Genomic DNA, 20,176 nt, shown 5'->3' with positions numbered 1-20,176 from the left:
TACAGTGTTCATAACATATCCACACTGGAAATTATTCTCATAATGGAAACGTTGTTACCGTCAGGCCATTTTCATGATGTGTGCTAGCTGTCCGTCTAAAGGAAATTTCATAAACTCAATAGACACCTTCATGGTACGCTTGTTTTTAAGAATATTTTTAGGACGAAAGGCAACGGCAAGAACGAGAAGATTATTAAGTATTATATATAATACTACATAAAGAACTTATCTTCATTGAGGTGAGCTTAATTCCACTGTTTGATTCGATTACACCGTTTCCTATAGCGTATCACCTATATGATGTTATTTTATAATGAGGAGGTACTAGGTTGAGCTTTTCACTATTCAACGAGTAAGACAGGATCTATTAAGGAAAAGTCTGGTTCAGAGGCAAATGGACGGACCGGACCTCCTTCGGTGGTGGATCCCACCTATACATTTTATGCAGAAGCCATAACCTGTTAGTCAGCAAGCCAGCGATTATGTGACTTCAGAAGGGTGCTTCTTTTAATTGCTCCCTTTTTGCGTTTGTTTTGTTAGTTTGAACCAGTTATTAAAGCGTTTTTTGTTGGACTGGAAATTTTTTTACAAGTTTCCCCTTTGCCTGCTGCCCAGCGAGTAGAACTTTTTGGTCAACCCTTTGAATTTCTTGCCTGCAAGCTGTTGTTGTGGTGCGATATCGAGATTCCCCCCCGCCATTTCTCTCCATTGTGTTAAAGGAAATAATAAAACAGCCAGTCCCATATGGACCTATGCGAGAGCCAGCAGTCCAAGTCCTGCGACACTACGAGAAAACCACAGCGTGAAGGACTCATCGACTCCAATTGGGCGCTTAACCTTCTGCGTGTAAGTACGCAGCAGAGGCTGACAGTCGAAGCCCGTTGCAAAGCAATGCCGAAACACAATGGCGGGCGTGCGATACGCCGGAATAATGCGATGCATTCTTTGAAGTGCGCTTTTCTCTATTTGATATCGAATGCCGTTCATGCGATACTGTTAGAGGCTTCAAGCAGACGTCGAATATTAGTAGACTCTGGGGCTACGGGCGATTTACTGAATCGGACAATTGCCGACGATGTTGCTGTGAGCGATAGCAACGATTTCTGTGGATGCAAATCAACAGGTCGAGTGAAGATCGTACTAGTATTAATGTAGTAGACTATCGGAGGGGGCGACCAGGCCCAGCGAGAGAATGGCGCGGAAGTAGATGGGATGCTGGTGGTGTTCAAGGTTATAGGCAGCGGTTTAGCTGCATTCTAGGCTGTCAACTGCTACGCTTGCTATTCGAGGCTAAGAGTTGTCTTTGCAAAGAGGAACCGATTAAAGAGTAGACGGACAATACACAGTGTAGGTTACTACCGCCGGGTACCCAAATGGCAAAGGGTAACCTGATTAGTTGTGTCAAATGACAACGTTCATTTGAGCGTTGTGACTACTTCGAATAGCTTCTAGGCTTCGAACGAAATGGGGTACTAGGAAAAGACCCCGCATTAGTGCGGTGTTAGACAGTTGGCTCGACAATCTCAGCAAAACTTTTCATTTGTTTTACGCCAAACGCTGGCTGATCGGACGAATTCAAAGAGTTAATTCACAGTATTTTCCCTACCTGCTACTTGGGTTTAGCAGGTGGAATTTATGCTTACTATGGGCAAGCAGAGATGAATTGATACTCTCATGCTTTACGTCCGCTAGCGTAACTACCTTCGAACTCAGCGACGTTTAGCGGTAACGTAACTATTCAACAGAAAGTAGAAAAAGAGTAGATGCCACTATAGAAATCAATAATAGGACTTTGCATCAAACAACACTAAAGGATTAAGGATCCTCTTGCACAAGGAGCTCCTAGAAAAACATGGCTAGCTCGCGATGATGGATGCCGTATCATTACCTCGTAGTTCGAGCGAGCATTCGAAGCCTCGTTAATTCGTCAATATTAGGCTTTCTTCCAGTTGCTAGACGGTTCGTAAGTGTTAGCAAGAAAGACAAATAGTGCAAGTAAATATAGCAGAGGCTGGCTGTTTTTAATGTCCTGCATCTTAGCTTACTCAACGCATAGGTGGATAGTCCAAGACGATAGCTTCACTGTCGTGACATCAAGTATTGCTGACAGTGTATAGAAGTTACCGAACACTTCCTAATTTTATTGAGTTCATCGTCCAACATTTTATGGATTAATTTGTTTAATAACAAACGGTTGAGCGAGTAACTTCCGACCTGGGCTGCCCGAGAGAGAGAGAGAGAGACTCACTCATGATGTGATTAGTTTATAATGTTATTGATTTTGTCGCGGTATGTTTACACTATTTTATCTCTGTAATATATTTGTGTATCATATATTATCAGGTGCCCATCTACAATTAAGATCCTATGGACACGCGTTGCATAAATTTTCGTTGGGGGGCTCGTTGAGCAGAAGATGTTTGATCTATGTCAAACGGACTCGCTCAGTGGCCTGCCAAGATCCAATTGGATATCGTTCAAATGACTAGCAATGATCGAAACAAATAGGCCAATCGAGATGGCCTTCAGATATCTCATAGAGGGGCCTTTTACTTTTCCTTTACTTTCTTGCCATTCATATTTATCCCGTCTTGATCTTTGAAGGCGGTTCATACTACACCCTGCAGCTGATTATCATAGGGCTGGCAACATAGATTTAAATAAACAACATTAAAAACGCACGGCTAGTACTCTTCTTCGTCAAATTGCTAACAATAATTAGTATCCTATAGATTAAAACGATCCTGTAACCGCTAAAACTCTTCTGGCAAGAATTGAAACGAAGTTTTTTCAGGATTGATTGATTGATTGATTTGCGAGAACCATCATAAGCAGTCTGTTACCTTGCGCTCTGATTTGAAAGCATATCTTGAACAAGAATCACCTTTGCGCTAAGAAAACATATTGCTATTCATTAGCGGAAACAGCTTCTAGAGAAGAATTTTCACCAAAAGATCGTTTGCCCATTACTTTAACCCATTAAAGTGCCCCACGATTTCTGAATTTAATTCTGAATCTCATCACTGTCTTAACTGGTTGTGAAAGCAATGTCAACTCAAGGTTTGAACCGGAGTTGTAACTGGGTCGCTCTATTCAGTGGGCGTCTCTAGTAAAGCGGTAATCCGTTACGTAGCCAGCCAAGGTGCATGCAGTTCCTCGACACGTGGATGAGACAAGGGTACAATGCATACGTACACAGTGATCTATGTATAATGCCATATTCGCCTTGACTTCACATTAATCTAACATTAGCATACGTTTTGCTATATTCTCTTTTATAGACGAGCTTATTTTTACGTTACACACTATCATCCTTTGTATAAATACTGGTATTATTTAAAATGGTTATTTGTATAGTTGTTATTTCGGCGCGATCTTCGTGTCTTTCTTATTTCTTAATCATACAATAGATTTTCATAGTCGCCTTGTCTTAAGTTTTGTTTCAACTTGGTACAAATGGCAATCCGGCCACATTGTGGATTATGTTGTGCCATTTTGTTCTAGAATAACTTTGCTTATCTTAACTCTATATAGCCGCTATCAAAAAACCCTTTTTTCTACTAGTTTTAGGATTACACCTTTTTGATAACTTTTTTTTTACCACTATCACATTTATGAGCCGTATCTGCACTCAGATGATATATATATATACGCAGCGGCTTTGCTAGAATTTTAGTCGAGGCACCTGCCACAAGTACAGGATGAGACGTAAGGTCTTATTTGTATTGTACTTTCCCAGGCTTCTGCTAGCCTATAGCTACCATAGTAATTTGTCATATGCTCTATATTATAGTGTCATAGTCTATTTGCCCTGATATCGAATCTAGTATTCACTATTCTGATGTTGCCTTCCCTGAGCATCCTGTAAGGTAGGTCAGGTTTCGCGTATGGAGGGTTTCGCTTTGACAAATTTGAGGCTGGTTTCATGTCGGTCACACCTTTGCACTAGATGGCCACACTTCATAATCATCTGTGCAATTTCGTATAGAATGATCCATGTTTGATACTATCCGTACGTAGCTTGACTTTTAATACACATTATCCTTCTTGAAATCAAATATACAGGCTTGTCTTTAAGAAAATTTTACTAGGACATAGTGGGTCATACGCACATCTTCTAGTTGCTCAGTTATTCCTCTCCAACATAGTCTTTACATATAACAAATGTTCTATTGACGTATCAAGTATAAGGAAGATTGTCTCTCTCCGGGCTCTTCGGTTGATCGCGACGACGCCACGATCAGTTCGCACGTTCAGATGCTATTGCTGCGTGTGCTTATTGCTAATGATCTTACCTGAGGAACAGCTTTTCCTACAGGACAATTTACATTATTCGATACTGTTACTCCCAGCCGTTTATACGATCCAGATCTTACGCTCGCTTTCCTTCAGCTAACCTATATGTTCTTTTTCTCTTAGGTTAATTTTTGCTGGTTAATGGTTTATATGCGAAGCACTTACTTAGTAAAGTCTGGAGTACTCCAGCGGAGGTGAATAAGAACACTTCATCGTACACAAACAGAATAATAGATTTCTCTATTGTTGGGTTGCATTTTTTAGCGTATTGTTAAACTGGTCGCTTCTACATGTATTTCTCGTACCGGTCTCTCTTTTCCGTTCATTTATCAAAGGCGCAAAACGCTCGACGAGCTAAGTGTATACTCCGCAAAGGCTGACTGTAAATATAATTACAGAATCGGAGTTTGGTTTTCTGGGTACCGTTATAGTTACATATCTGTTTCGTGCCCATATTCATTACCTCAGTTAGTCATTCCTGTAAAAAGGTAATCCAGGTCTTTCGTAACTTTAATGTAAACATTCAAATTTTCTACGCCAAAAACTAATTTGAGTACATAACGGTCAGTGGCGACGCTGCTAAACCTATTTATTACCTAACACGCCTATATTTCTAAAAAAAAACGCGAAAACTCGTTTCCTGATGTTTCAATTACGTCAATTAGATCGTAAGGAACGGAAAAACAACGTATTCATCGAGGAGCCCTCCTGCTCCGATGATACTTCAAGCTTCGTAATAGGGTAGAGTCATCTTTACAGGTTGTCATGGGAAGTCAATCTGCAGATTCACAGGTTTCGACATAGTCATTATCTATAAGTTGAAATCAAGTAGTTTGTATTTGTTGAATTAATATAATTACTGTTGTTTTGGGTAGTCACAAGAGAATACGTATATCAAACAATTAAATATGTGTGATAGATTCGAAAACAGTATTTATTTTTCAAGCTGATAATTCAACTACATCTGAAGTGTTACTATTTTGTTTATCATGACCAAATGCTATAGATTGTTCATGTTTTATCTTTAATTTATAACTGATCAATGCTTCACTTGGTATTTAGGTACTGTTCTAATTATCCTTTGAGGTTTTTTTGTTTTTCTAGCAAATTGTTCTCAAACTGATTTTTGGCCTCTTTTTAATATCTGCTTTTACCCTTTAAGCCGATTCTGTGTATATCTCGTTTCTATAAAGTTGCTGCATTTGAAGAAGGCTACTGTTAGTTCTACGTCTGAACTCGATCTAAAGTTTGACGACACTGACAACACGACAACAGGCTCGAGGAGTTCAACAGTATGTGCGACACTTAGCTACCAGCGAAAGAAAAATCAAACAAGGGAAACAGCAACACTAACTACCCTCGTCTTTCGATATATCCAATAGCAACGAAAATCGTATATTGAAGGAATCGTCTTCTTATCAACAATACACAGCTGACTCAACTATTCGAGAAGAACTCTTACAAAACGACATCTTGGAAAATAAAAATAACAGTGTAGCTAATCAACAATGCTGTGAACCATAATCTAAGAAATGGGGGGTTCGTAGACCTTCCGCTACCACGAAGTTAAACTTGTCGAAAGCATCTTGAAGTCAAATAGCTTTCGATTCCAAATGGCCATCGTCTGATGTGTTTGTCCACTAATGATAGTGCCGATGTGAGTGAGCTCTATATGTTTTTCCACTTATCGTCCTTCTTTTCCATTTCGAGGCGCAAAACAAAAGGCATTTCTGCGATGTCGGATCCCTCAGCGGCTACCGCTTTTATTTTTCACGACTTCACACAGGGTCATCACTAAGATACTCGTGACTGTCCTTTCACGAGAGCCTTTCAGAGGGCTCATCTGCCGATTCGTGACTCATTTATTGAGAAATGGCTCCGGCGCTGTCATAACTCTGTACCATTCGCCCCTAGCCATGGTGATGCTATATAGGCCCAGACCCTTTTCTTTCAGCGTTGGTTGCTTTTATGACTATAATTGTCATCATTGTTATTGTTATTATTATTATTGAACGTACGACTTGTCTTGTGTTTGAAGTCTCTGTTGTGTCGCCAGTACAACGACGTGACGATTTCAGCGTTTAAGGCGGACGCCGCTGTGCCACAGCTAGTGGGTTCTGTCCCACGCATTGCTGGCTCTAAACAGCCCAAGGCAACGCGCTGGGCCGCCGTACAGTACTAATCAAACGCAAAAAGACAACATACAGCAGCGGCATCAACAACAAGAGCAATAACTATCAATAATAACTTCAGCTTGACTGGTATCGCGTTGGCTTTTCCTTAACGTAAATTTCCAATATTCCATATGTAGTACTGCTACTTCTGCCAACCTCCTGCTTCTTCCGAATCTGCACCCAACGTCGTCTCTATCGGCTTCGATTCGTCTATTTCGAACAGGGCTGGCCACCACTATCTCCATAACATTAATTCATGGTAGCGTTGGACCATAACGTTGTTCACATCATGCCCTAGCTTCATTCACGTTAGTATTGACCACGTAGTCCACCAGGCGGCGCCTTGGGCAGCGCACCCGCGCTATCTTTGCAGACCACGTGTTAAGCATAGGCCACAGCGAGACCGTGCATCTAGCGCCGTAGCAGAACCAGCAACAGACAAGCTTAGCTATGTCAGAATAGCGCTTAGCGAACAACAGCGAATGCTAAATGGCAGACGGCAAGCGAAGCGACGGCAACAACAACCCAACTAACCCATGCCCACGTCCGGCGCCGCGCACAGCGCCGCCAAGTAGCGCACCAACAAAGCTCAGTGCGCGTTCCACTGTTTCTTAGACTGGTGGCGGGCGCGAAAGTAGTACTAGGCCGTCTGCCGGTTATTGAAGTAGTCCGGCTCATACTGTTACAATCGTAATATATTAATAGGTGGAAAAAGAAGTTTGTTTGGGAATCGATGCGACGTCGATTCGCCCTCGAACTTCTGTGAATGCGAGCTTTTATATGCTGTCGTCGTGTCTCTCCATTTGTGAAGAGAAGTGAGTCGTCTATCGAAGAAGTGCGGGAAAAATAAAAAGTGCTTCGTGCTTAACTACAAAAGTGACTGTGGCGACGGTGGCAAGGGCTGTAGGGAGGACCGCGCACCTTGAAAAGTATCTATCGGCGTCGGGCAGTCTTCTTTCGTCGTACTCCATCAATGACGAACAGAATTAGGAGAAAGAAACCGTTTTTCGGGTGCTTGTTACTTATTAAATGAGAAACAATTACTGTCCAACCGTTGCACTTCGGCAGAATCGGTAAGATTAAGCTAAGTGCAACTTTTGTTCATGAATTATCTAAGCACGTACAAGAACAAAAAAATCATCATATTTACGGAATTTGACTTTTGCTGAAACTAAGACTTGAAATAAATCGATAGCAACTAGTAAACAAGGAATACTTAAGAATTCAGTCGGCCCAAAGTGATGTCAACGTGCAGTGAATGTACTTACAATAATTGACAGTGACACGTGCGAAAGGTAACTGCAGTGCTAGTGCAAGGGAAGACAAAAACATATATATATATATATATATATATATTTATTTATATATTTATATATATATAGAGAAAGAGAATACTTACCTTACATCAATGTAACAGGCATGCCCTTGTAGAAGCGGAAATCTCAGCGGAATTACTTGTGCAGTAGCTAAACTGAAGATTCAAACTTCGAAGTGGGCAGATCTTCGACGATACGGCAAACGTGAAGGGTAAATAAATTTTAGTACAGATCACTTAATAGATAAACGGTAAGTAACATGCGACGAATACTTTGAATAGGTGGGAGTGGAATCAGTCTGTACAAGAATTATTCACAGAGGTTAGCCTTCAGATAGATAGGATCCACAACGCCGTAGGTTGAAACGATATGCTAGAATACTATAGCAGAGATAGATTTCCCCATGAGATGACTGTCTGGCAGGCTACGCATTGACTATTTTGGATGATAATAATAATTATAACAGAAATATCAATCATAGTAGTTATCAAAATCTCTCATGGTCCCTATGGATACCACATCTGAATTATCACATCAGAAATAACAAATGATGTTGAAAAGAACAAAAGAATGGAAACATCTCATTTTCTGTTAATATTTGTTAAAAGATCGATAGGTTATAGAAAATAGTCCCTTGATTTTCTCAGGTTTAGTCCGAGAGCCTCTGGTAGGATGATCTTAAAGGTCAATTCTTAGTCATGCTAGTAATCACGACTATAACATATAACGGCTTCCTTTTCGTAGATCCGTTTACTGAGCATTGTACAGCACATGACCCTACGGTGTGATGACTGCTACTCACTCAAGATTCTATATAGTGACGAGCAAAAGCGTTGTATCGGCTGTGGTTTGATCGTCACGAGCACAGATTACGCACAAACGAAAATACGAAGAAGACACACAACAGGCAGCGAAAGAAAGTGATGGAAAGGAGGGTCCGGTAATCGTTTAATGTCCTTCCTTTTAGTACAAGCAAAGCAGTCGAAAACTGCAAGTGACTGAATTATGTGAGTGGGTGAAAAAATGGGCCCGGTGTTTTTGAAAAATTGTCTGCTTGTCGATATTTTGTGGCGTTACCATTTGATGAGCAGCAACACTCACGAGCAGTATGCCAGTATAGCAGCCAGCCTATTACCCCGGTTCTAGGCCGGTCTCGTTTCATCTTCCTTTAGTTAATAGTCCCCGTCGAGCGGGCGGGCGTACATCCTTCGACCAAGCTGCTCGATCCCCACAACGAACCAGAATCCTAACGACAAATCTATCTGTTCTATACCAGAAGCAAACGCTAAGCGAGAAAGCCAAGACTCAGACACTAAGCTACTGGTTTCATTTGCTGCCAGCGGTAGTTCCGTTGATCACAATCGTTGAGGCGACCCAACTGCTTGAATAGGCCATTGGCGCCAGGCCCTCGATGCCTGGCTAAATCGACGTTCGGCCGGGTTAAAGGGAGCTATTAAAGCATCAATGAGAAAACTTGTTGATGCAGCACGAGACCGTTCATTGATTAAGTACATCCTTGCGTTTTTTTTAAAGGCTCCCTTTGACGTAGAATATTCGAATGTACGCAGAGAAGAACATATATGATTACGTAAAATATGTATTTCATTACTATGCAGCGTTCGAGCTCGTAACATACACCGGTTCAAAAATTTGCGGGCGTTGGCGTCCATTAGACGTTGGAACCGTTGAATCCATTGTTTTGTTTTGATTGAGAAGCAAATGGACACATCGGGTTAACAAACAACTTATATATATATACGAATGTTGTGGTTACCAAGCTATTATGGTTATTTTTGTACGAACGTACAAACATAAAGTTGCGGAAGCGGAGATTATGAATATTATGTATATAATGAACTTGCGTATTAAAATTGCAGCAACGTACGAAAATAAACATTTCGAGGTATCCATATAATGAAAACAGGTAATATATCTGACCATATATTTCATATCGATTTTACCTCACGCAGCTTGTACGGTTAGACATTGCAAAAGATTTTTTTGTTCGTTGTTTGTTGTTGTTTGTATTACGACAGTTAGTTGCCGTGTTTTTCTTACTTAGGTGCTTTCTATACGATAGATGTAACAATTCAAAGTTCCGAATACAAGAGACAATTCCGAAGGCTTTCCCATATAACGAGAACAACCGAAAGCATTGAAGAAACTCTCAAAGGTTAACATCAATGTTAGAGTTTCATCCATTAGTTATACCTTTAATAGTTCTGCTATCGAGCAAAATGAGATGCTATAATCCATACCACCATCTTATAAATAATTTTTCATCTATGTCTATCTCGATGTGGGGGGGGGCAGTGGTAGCACGTTTGCCCACTAACTTCAAAGACGCGCGAGGCACTCTGAATTCGAAACCGAGAGTAGGATAGATTGCGTTTCACGCTGGGAAGGACCAGGGGAGTGAAGCAATATTTAAAGTAAAATTCGAAACATTTATTTATCTATTTTTGCCCGCACGCTTTCACGTTTTGGGCATTGTCAGATGTAGTAACAGGTCTGTGTAGTGTTCGTTGCAGCTTTTTCTCGTTTCTCACTAACCCTCCGGGCGCTAGGCGAACGAAGTTAATGACAATATAATAGACGAGACGAAATGACATTGAGACCGACTAATTGATTTGTCATAACATATTCTTACCACTAAATCCAAGACTTATGTTTCGACTTCCGTGTCCCTCCGGTTCAGGTATTTATACAATAAAAGCAAACCGGTGCAAGCGTCTGAAGCTTATAATAAACATCACCTTTACTTATGAAGTTGTTTCTGTTAGCGTGGTGAATGAGAAACAAAAAAAAAAAACAAGTATTCAATGCGCTAACAATTGTAACAACAACGATAACGAACGACAGCAAATGCCGCTCACCAGAAAAGAATACGCGACATGTATATATCTTCGTGTTGCCGCTGTTCGTGGTACGAGTGGTGACCACTAAAAACAAAACGCGTATTCTCAGATTTTTTGTATCTGAGACGAGAAAGATAAGTCGACTTGCGGGCGTCTTGAATTGATTTTTGGATCAGACGGACGCACGGAAGCGTACGAGTTATTGGAGAACGTAAAATCGAAAAATCAATAACTGACAATATTCTGTTGCTGAGTGTCTGCTGTGCTATTTGTATAATGTAAAAGCCTAGATAAACATGATGATTCGATGAATATTATGTACTGATTATCTTTCTATGTCCCAGCTGTTGCTGAATAAAACCGTTCGTTGTTGTGTTTTCTGCTGTACGTATCTGTATTTCAGCTGGTCCAATAGACTCATTTTGCCCATACAGTTTCAGTTATTAGACGTAGGTTGATGGTGGCTGGCTTATCTTAACAACGATTCGGAGACGAAGTCTTCGCGTCGTGGTAGACCGAAAGTAGCCGAAAGCAGTGTGTTAAACTTCTTACGATCAGTTTCAGATCGGAAGGCCGAAATCAGTATGAATGTAGATGCGGAATCAACGTTTCTTCTTTGTACCTGTGGCTATAGAGTGGTCAATACAGTATAACTAACTAAAAGTTCGCACTAAATACAATAAACCTGATCGATGGGTGCGGATAACGTAAGGAGTAAAGAAATTTAAAAAGTTTGTATTACAAGCTCGTGCTATAAAAATGCTTTTGAATAGCTTTATCTTCAGTTGATCAAAGCACTGCTGACTGACTGACTGACTGACTGACTGACTGATCCTAACAATTCGGTAAACGTAATGACCACAGGAACCGATCATATTTACCAGGATAGCGCCGGTTATATAGAACGTACATAACCTTTATAGAAACCTTATTCTGGGCAATATTGCAAAATAATTTTAGGCCCTACGTAGCAATACATTTTTAGACATTTCAGCAGAGTTGTCCACAGTTTGTGTTCGCAGGTAAGCGTGTGTGGTACTTAGTAATGAATCTAAATTGTTATTACTCGACCCACTTTTATACATGTATCAAGACTACAGTGAATACACCGCCGCTAATAATGGGATCTGGGTCTTTTTAAACATATAGAGATAATTGCTATTGAATCGTATAGCTAGTGGCAGTTATCGACAGATCAAATAATAAACAGTTTCACATTATATAATACAGTGAGCAGAAATATTTAATAGAATTAATGACAACTAATGGATATTCGACCTTTAAACACAGTATGAAAATCAACTATATATAACCCGTAGTTAGCCCAGCCCATAGGATAGTAGTTTGAAAACATTGCACGACAGGCGCATGCCCGCAATATCTGATTGCGCATATAGTTATCGTATGCTTTCTCATCTAGACACGTAAGTAGCATTACTTGTTGATATGAACTATGTTATCTAATTGAGCTTCAATATGTTTTTTCGTGTTATCGAAGAAAAATTTTTCAGCGGGCGTATAACAACGTACGGAGAACTATTTATACTACATAAACTTTCATATTAATCTTATATTAATTTTCTAACTAATTCACCCGGTGCGCGTCTACCGTACATTAGCCATTGTACCTCCCATGCGTAAGTCTGCTCTAAATGCCACTTCAAAGGGCGGAGATGCGATTGCTAATGGTGGCTGTAAGGCAATGTAGCGTAATCCGTTTCGTGACTTAGCGCGCGGTCTACCTCGCACTAGCTTTTTTGGTCTGGGCATTAAAATCATCGTTACTGCTCGCCGGCCTGTTTGTCTGATCATCTTAAACAACTATTGTAATGGATCGTTGATGGGAAGTGCGTGTTACGCTTTAATACTGGTTTATTTGCTATAATTATCTGGGTACCCTGCCGCTCGTGTGTCAAATGGGTGTGATTGAGCTCCTTCAATAACAACAATAACTAGACACGATTGGATTGCCGTTCACTCAGATACCTCAAGCGCGAGATTTCCCGAACGGCGAATAAAGGGAGAGGCGCTGTCGCCAGAGAACCGTTTAACAGAAAGAGGAACTAACTGAACGACGAGTATTCACAGAAAAGTATGGGCTTTGAAACGGTAATTGGTATTGTGTGTCTTACGCTTGCAGCAGTGCGCCATAATTCATAGGTGACAGTATCTTTGTATAGAATCGATTCGATTCTCAGTAAGTAAAAAAAATAGGAACGATTGATTCTGGTGTTGGGACATCGTTTTGTATATCGAGAATGCGTTTGAAAGGGGAATTAAGACCTCGCTGAAGACATACGTGCCATATATAGGACGTTGCGAGATGGATCTATCTGGCATTTACACACATACGAAAGTACACGATAAGCGGAAATCGGGTACACTAGAGCGCTAGTCGCATATTCCGCTCTGCCTCTGCTTTGTTACTAAACATATTCTATTTTAGCGATGTACAATTTATCCATCTTTACATTTGGTCAAAGTTTCAATACGGTGATGCGGCACTGTGTTCAAACGTGGATTCTGAGGGAGTTGTCGTCGATCTTTTACGGGGAAAACTAACATCAAGCTCTATGAAAATAACAGACCTTTGGTCAGTCGGGGTCAGCTTCTGCGCCCACTTTTCCATTACACACCTTCGATATGTCCATTTCAAGAGTTTAACCTGGGTAGGACAAACCCGTTTGGCAAGTTTTTAGTAGCGTAGATATAGGTTAGGTTAATTTGAATCAGTAAGTAATAGACAACAACGTTTCACCAATAAAGTAATTGAAATATTTAACTGATTCTGAATAAAGCATATGAATCGACGTGGCCTCGTACTTTTATAATACGATCATAATCGTTATCACTGACGCTTAAAGGGTGGATTTGCTATACCGAATCGAGTCGAGTCTAGTCTAGAGCTTTGTACCTGTATTTACTTATTCAGGTTAAAAGGCGAAGCAAATGTGACGGCAAACACACTTTTCTGCCATTTAACAACAGAGGCCGCCACGAACGTTAATTCGTGTACAGATAATTATTACTGTAGCAACAAACAGTTAGTACGCACCATGATATTTGCCTGTTCAACTGAAGTGATCATCATTGTTATTGCAGTAGACAGTTCGAAGTTTGTTCCTTTCTGTTTATTAGAAAGGAACACAGTTCAGAAGTTTTTTCAAATTAAAATTTCTTTATGCCACCAGTCGAAGACAGAAACCAAATGAACAAAACTTTACTTAGATATACACACACACGTATACGTCTGCGCAACTGCAACGTATATTTGGCCGGCCAAACACGCCAGCTCTAGTGTATTCAAGAAAATTAGAGCTCTACGTACGGCTCTTCGAAAATTTGTCTTAGCCATTAGTTTGAATGAAGGTCTGATTTAACGATTGCTCTAATCATATTTTTATGCAGTGGCGAAATTCCTTGGGTGGGTTACATGTCGGATATTCTCTTTCGAAGGGTAGTTTATGGTTTATATATGGGCAATCGTTGGCAATTTCTGAAACGGCCTTATTAAACGCTTGCTTATAAGATGAATTTAAGTTGGACCGGCGCTGCTAGCAGTGCTTTTCACATCTTAGCATAGCTGATTTCACATTTACACGTGAAACCAGCTATGCTAAGATCTTTGTTAACAATTTTGAAGTCGAGGTCAGGGATTTCTTTAACCACCAGAACACATGGATTTACATAAGACGGCGAAGAAGGGACAATTAGGACAGAAAAAAATGTGGAGGTCACTGGAACACTCGAACGTGAAAGTGAGATAACTGCAACAGGACTACAGGATTACTGCCAGTGTATATTTCCTGCTGAGTATGATACCAACGAGTCAGATTAGCTGAATCAATGGCAAAGCAGACGCACGACGACATTTGCGAGTAAGTCTGGTCTATCAGCTACTGGGTTGTTTCGCTCCCCAAATAATGGCCTGCGTTATGGTACAATTCCATACTCGGGAATGCTATGGAAAACCACACGTCCGACGAATCTCACTTCCCATAGACTTAAGAAGCTTTTGTGATGATGAACTTCGACAATGCGTGGAGTGCTGTGTAAGATTCGAAATTACACATAGGCAAGTATAACAAAAGCCAGCCGCCTGAAGTAGCATAGAAATGGATAACGGATTATTATCTCGAAACATTTCTCCATATTGAGAAAAGCGAGGCGTTTGATGTGCTTCACATCACACATTAACGCACGACAGCTGACAGGAAGGGCCTGCGCTGCTAAGCTTCGATATTTCTATCATAGGCGTGTGATAGCGACAACCGCGGTGTCAAGATTGTGCTTTGTGTGACACTGCGCTTGAATGGTACTTTGCGAAAGCTTCTCCATTCGATTGACTGATTTATGTAAATGTGTACCTGTAATAGAACAACAGCACTGCGTTCTCAGGAGATTAGCCCCCAGGCGAGTGAAAATGTGCAATTTGCGATCGAACTTCACCTTGGACTTAGCACAACTCGCCTTCGCTCACGTTATCTTAGATCAATGAAATACTTATAGCCACTCAGGCTTTGTTGCATCTTTTCAACGGGGCAACGAAAAACCTACACACGGGCGAGGTCATAGGTGCAGCAAACCTCTACAACAAAACAACTTCTGATGTGCTCTTGGCTTATCCGTTAAGTTTGTGTAAGTAGGTGTGGCATAATTTATATTGGCTACATCGGCAACGCAACGGGTGCAGGCCAAACCTCACGGGTCTGTTGTGTTCTTGTTTCGATACTAGCTAGACAACCTATGCGGAAAGGCGGCCGTGGGCTCGATCGCCCTTCGTTGTCAATACTAAACCGGCGGAGAAACTGCTTATAGGGCATAGTATAGATAGGTCATGCGACGTGCGTGGGCTAAATTAGTCATTTTCCGCAACTCAGAGGAATATGTGATCTGCGAATACTGTTGAGCATTTGTAAGTATGTCACTGCAAAAGCTAAGAAAACGATCCGTATGATTAAGCTTCTTGTCGTGCTGGGAGTCGACCGCCTGTCTGACGGGAAGCCTAACGGCGATATCGGATGTAAAACTCGAAAAATAGAGACTGTGCGGTAATTGTAAAGGAGCTTTGCAGCTGGCTAATGGTTAATGTTTAGACCTGAAATCAGGTTAGATAGGTGTGTTACGATAACTATGGTAATGAAACAAAGCACGTTTCAATAGAAGAACGGGGTAAACAGACTGCAGTCGAATGTACTTGAGCTATTACGTTTGTTAGACTGGGGACGAGTTTAGGTTTCACAGAGAAAATGAGCGCCTGGTCAAATTTGGGGGTCAGCTTGTTTTCACCTAAAAAATTCTAGTTGGGTAGTGAATACATACGCGCGTAGTACATACATAGGTATTTGCGTAGGAAAACATGCTACATAAAAACTTTCTATTAATTTTCGCGCGTTGAATTGGGTCACTGGCTTTATGCGATTATTCTATTTTAAATAGTCAGATGCACCTTTGTGATAGGCGAAGCTAAATATATTCTATCACTTACAGATACCTAGGTGGTATGATTTAATCGTCTTATCCTTGAGAGACGCTCTTGTCGCAAATAAATCGCCAGTATTCGATTTAATTATAGAGCATACACCATATCGGTATGAACATAACTCTCGTCGAAAATAAATCGTTCTACTGGATTGTTTTAGAAATTTTCGATATGGAATACTTGAAGTGTGACCGTTTCTTAAGTGGCCATGTATAGGCGTACAGCTCCTGCTCTATTTCGACTATTTCTGTGTATTTTCTCTGGGCATCCTATAAAGGCCTTCATTGTTGTCAATTTGATCAAATAAAAAGGCAAAATGACAGAATAGGTCAATCAGGTGGGCCAAGACCGTCAACCGATTTTAAAGCGAGCTAAAGTTTAATGCGGCCAATCTTATCTATGCGATGGCCACTGATGTTGAGTTATTCCTTTTTGATACTGTACCAATATTAAATATATCGTCCAAAGTATTTGGACTAGGACTATTTAGCGATACGTCGCAAGGGACTTATCATAACTCACTAGTAGCTATATATATATATATATATATATAAATCTTACCTCTAACTATATACGAATAGCCGTACCTGCGTCTAAATTTTGTAAAGACCGAATTTTTAGCGGATTCGCTGTCTTAGCCGCTGAAAGACGCTGTTCGACACAAGAGCGCAACCTTCTGCCGCTGCGACGAACGTCTAATCTCGTTACTTAACTAAGATCTAGCGGAATTCACGCGGAGCTAATGGACGACCAAGCACAAACTAGTTATGATTTCCAAGAAAAATGGGTGATGGCTGTACGAGTAAACGTCGAAACATTTTATTGAGATTATGATATCTTGACAAAGATATAGACGATAAAAAAACAGCTTGCACATCGGTGCATAAACCGGATGAATAAAGGTTTTACGAAGACCCGGGCTGTCGGGAATTCCGAAAAAGAAATAGAAGACTTCTCAACGTGGGGCGAAGTATGCTTAGTTTATTACATTGGTATAAGCCGCGTTGGCGCCATTTGTATCAGCCCCGCTCATCTAGCCATCATCGGCACTAAATATTATAATATTTCATCACAGCTATTATTATTATTGTAATTGTCAGGTTGCTTCGATCGGCACCCTAAGGCAGCCGTGATTTTTCCCTCTCAATGAACCGAAAAGCGTTTAATCGGGATCAACGCTAACTGAACGTACTTTTCATACATACTGATACAATACTAATTAGTATTCGTTTAACTTACCCTTTTATTATGCCATGCCTCAAGGTGTCTATATTGGGCACAGGAAATAGAACTTGTGATAGGAGCGAGTGCCCATTAACAACATCAGCGAAACCGACGGCTAGGGAGTTTTAGCGCAGAACAATTGAAGCTCCAATGCGCTGGCTTACTTTACACTTAACACTCAGTTTGCAAGGACGTATAATCGTTTTTCGAAAGCTCCGATAATGTTGTGAGCTCTAAGAAGCCAAGATTCGTAGCGCTGAGAGCGGCAGCTAGTGAACGGGGAAAAAAAAACTGCGATAAGGTCCGAGTATATTTTCATATGGAAAACGATCCAACTAATATAAAGTAAATGTGAATTAAACCGCCGCTCGAATAGTATGCCTTTTAATTCCGTTTTAGCTTCGGCGTTATCTGCTTTGCTATTACTGTGGGTGGCTACCCATTTTATACAAACAGACACACCCGCTCATGCTCAGTGGCGTCCGTCATATAAGTAAAGGCGCAAGGAACATAGTAACGTCAACAAGTAGTCCTTAATGCCGAATCCGACACTGCCGTCTCCATGACAAATACTTCTATATTAGAATATAGAGCTCCAAGTATTTAGACGAGTCGTTTTATCTCCTGAACTAGGACGTGCCAGCTAAGGCGCTGAAGCTTTTGACCCTCGAAACACTGCGACACATCATATCAGTTTTTACGCTGCACCGTTGCCATTCTCGATATGGAGAACCCAAATATCGCAACGAATCAGCTACGTTGACGGGTAAGCCTTGTTAGCTATGTAGATGTGCTACATTTGGAGAAAATTCTCGACTTGGCGGACGTTGTGTTGTATGCCACATACCTAATGGGGCAATATTTTTTGTCAAGCATATTCAGGGAGTTGCTCGGCCCGTTAACGGTTCGTGAACGTGTACCACTATCGAGATCCAGCTTCACTATCAAGAAGAACGCATGAGCTAGTTCTAAATATGGACTTCTACTGTATATTTCTCTATATTTGGTAACATGATTGGGCTTTCTTAATGTCGACAGAGGTGATTTGAGGAGATGGGCCTGATATTTATAACGGTTGAGGTGTGTGTGTGTGTTTAGGAAGAACATTGTATTAATGGTCGAGCTATTCCATTGTAATTTTGGTTACTAATTCTGCAAATCTTCAAAATATCGAACGATTTTGGATCTTAAAATTGCTCGTAATAAGTAAGGTATCGGATGCTCGTCTGGATTTTAGTTGCAGAATCGCCGACCCCACGTAGCTCGAGTATCGACCATAATGACGCTATTCTTTCAAATGAGGCCGCTCTATTGTGTCAGAAGCCAATCGCACAAGTGTGAGGCGGGATGTTTTAAACTGTCGTGGTAATATATTATCATATGGTATCGTTGTATATTATTACCAAATAAGCTGTGTGGTACAAAATAGTTATCAAACGAATCAACTACAGGGATTAACATACTAATAAAAACTCAGTAGACGGCTCCTCGGAGGATCTCTGTACATTGTGAATACATATCATATTTTATAATAGGCCTGACCTACGGGAGATAAAAAGTTTCAATATGCCGACTACTTATATCCGTAGGTTCAATTAGACGAACAACTTACGATGGCAGTGATCGACTATAGTAACGTATTATGATAACAAAAGTGATCGAGTGATATAATATTTTAGACAAGTAGGATTTATTGTTACGTGCCATTCTATTCGATCAGAGATCACCACCTTCAACAGAGACATAAGCATAGCTACCAAATTACACACGTACAATGCCTTAAAAGTGCTTCCCTGTGAAAAATCATCCCCGAACCAGTGCCTCTATGCGCCATTAACTTCTTCTTGTCAAAACCGTCATCTTACGATCGTCCGCTCAACACCGCCGCACACTTTTATAGGTCTTTACTGAAACTAGGTTTATCATTGATGAACTTTTCTCTTTTTTTTTTTAATGTTGCCTCAAACAAAGTTTTCCGTTTTTTTCGGATGCGCTTACTAAACACACGAGCATATATGACAAAAATCGTTATGTGTCGATTTTCTATTCTCCGCAAGGCAAAAAGATCTCCGTCTTACTCTCATTATGCCACCTACACAGCGATCATTTGAAGTCTTTAACGCAACGACGTTTTTCGTCCAGTGGATAGGCACTTGTACATATAGAAAATTTTGTCCTTTCCCTTTCCCTTTTCAATTGCCTTTTTCCTTGCAAGATACTTTGCACTTGTGAAAGCATATGTAATGACGTCGAACTCTTGCTCTTGTTATCGTTACGGCTTCCATATTTTTCAGCCCGATGAATATGGGTCGTTGTCCACATTGGACAAATAAAAGCAAGAAAAGTTGATATATAATATAGTAATTGCAGCATATAGCAAAAAACACACGGTGGTTTAATATCTAAACGTACTTTTTCCTCATCAGAGAACCCGAGATAGAAGAGAAAATAGAAAAGTTTGCTAAAGTGAATCGCGGACCAGCTGTAACATTACATGAATGCCTGTCAAATCAATAAGACGTCTATTTGCCGTCGTCATGTATGCCGTTATGTACCATGTGAGTTCAATATACACATTTAATAGATACACATATATTTCAACATGATTCCTATTATAAAGCTCAGAACCGACCTTGAAATGCCCGATATCTTATTGCCTACGAACGTTGCTGGTTTCCTGATTGATTTTCTGGTTAAGCGGTAAGGTCAAGCTCTTTATATTTGGTCATCCAATCTGATCCAAAGCGTGCAAATTCTGTGCTTACTTCTAGATTAACAAATTACCTGAAAAGCACTAAAATTGGGCGTTGTGTTAACGGAGTGATC

At 40.6% G+C, this 20,176-nt stretch overlaps 1 protein-coding gene across 3 annotated transcripts in view; it reads left to right on the top strand.

Annotated features, from left to right (window-relative positions):
* Positions 1–20,176, top strand: part of Myo61F (unconventional myosin 61F) — a 74,424-nt gene that overhangs the window by 12,919 nt on the left and 41,329 nt on the right. The window contains exon 1 of one of the 3 annotated variants that reach the window (XM_022801155.2): positions 7,882–7,997. The exons of 1 other annotated variant lie outside the window; for it this stretch is intronic. The gene's annotated coding sequence lies outside the window, so the exon portion shown is untranslated. Of the gene's footprint in view, positions 1–7,881; positions 7,998–20,176 lie in introns of those variants that run through there. One more of the 3 variants, XM_086985975.1, reaches the window with a different exon arrangement.

This window comes from Varroa destructor, unplaced genomic scaffold (genome assembly GCF_002443255.2).
Source record: "Varroa destructor unplaced genomic scaffold, Vdes_3.0 BEIS01000004.1, whole genome shotgun sequence".
Classification (NCBI taxonomy): domain Eukaryota; kingdom Metazoa; phylum Arthropoda; class Arachnida; order Mesostigmata; family Varroidae; genus Varroa; species Varroa destructor.
This window is presented reverse-complemented; position numbering and strand designations above follow the sequence as displayed.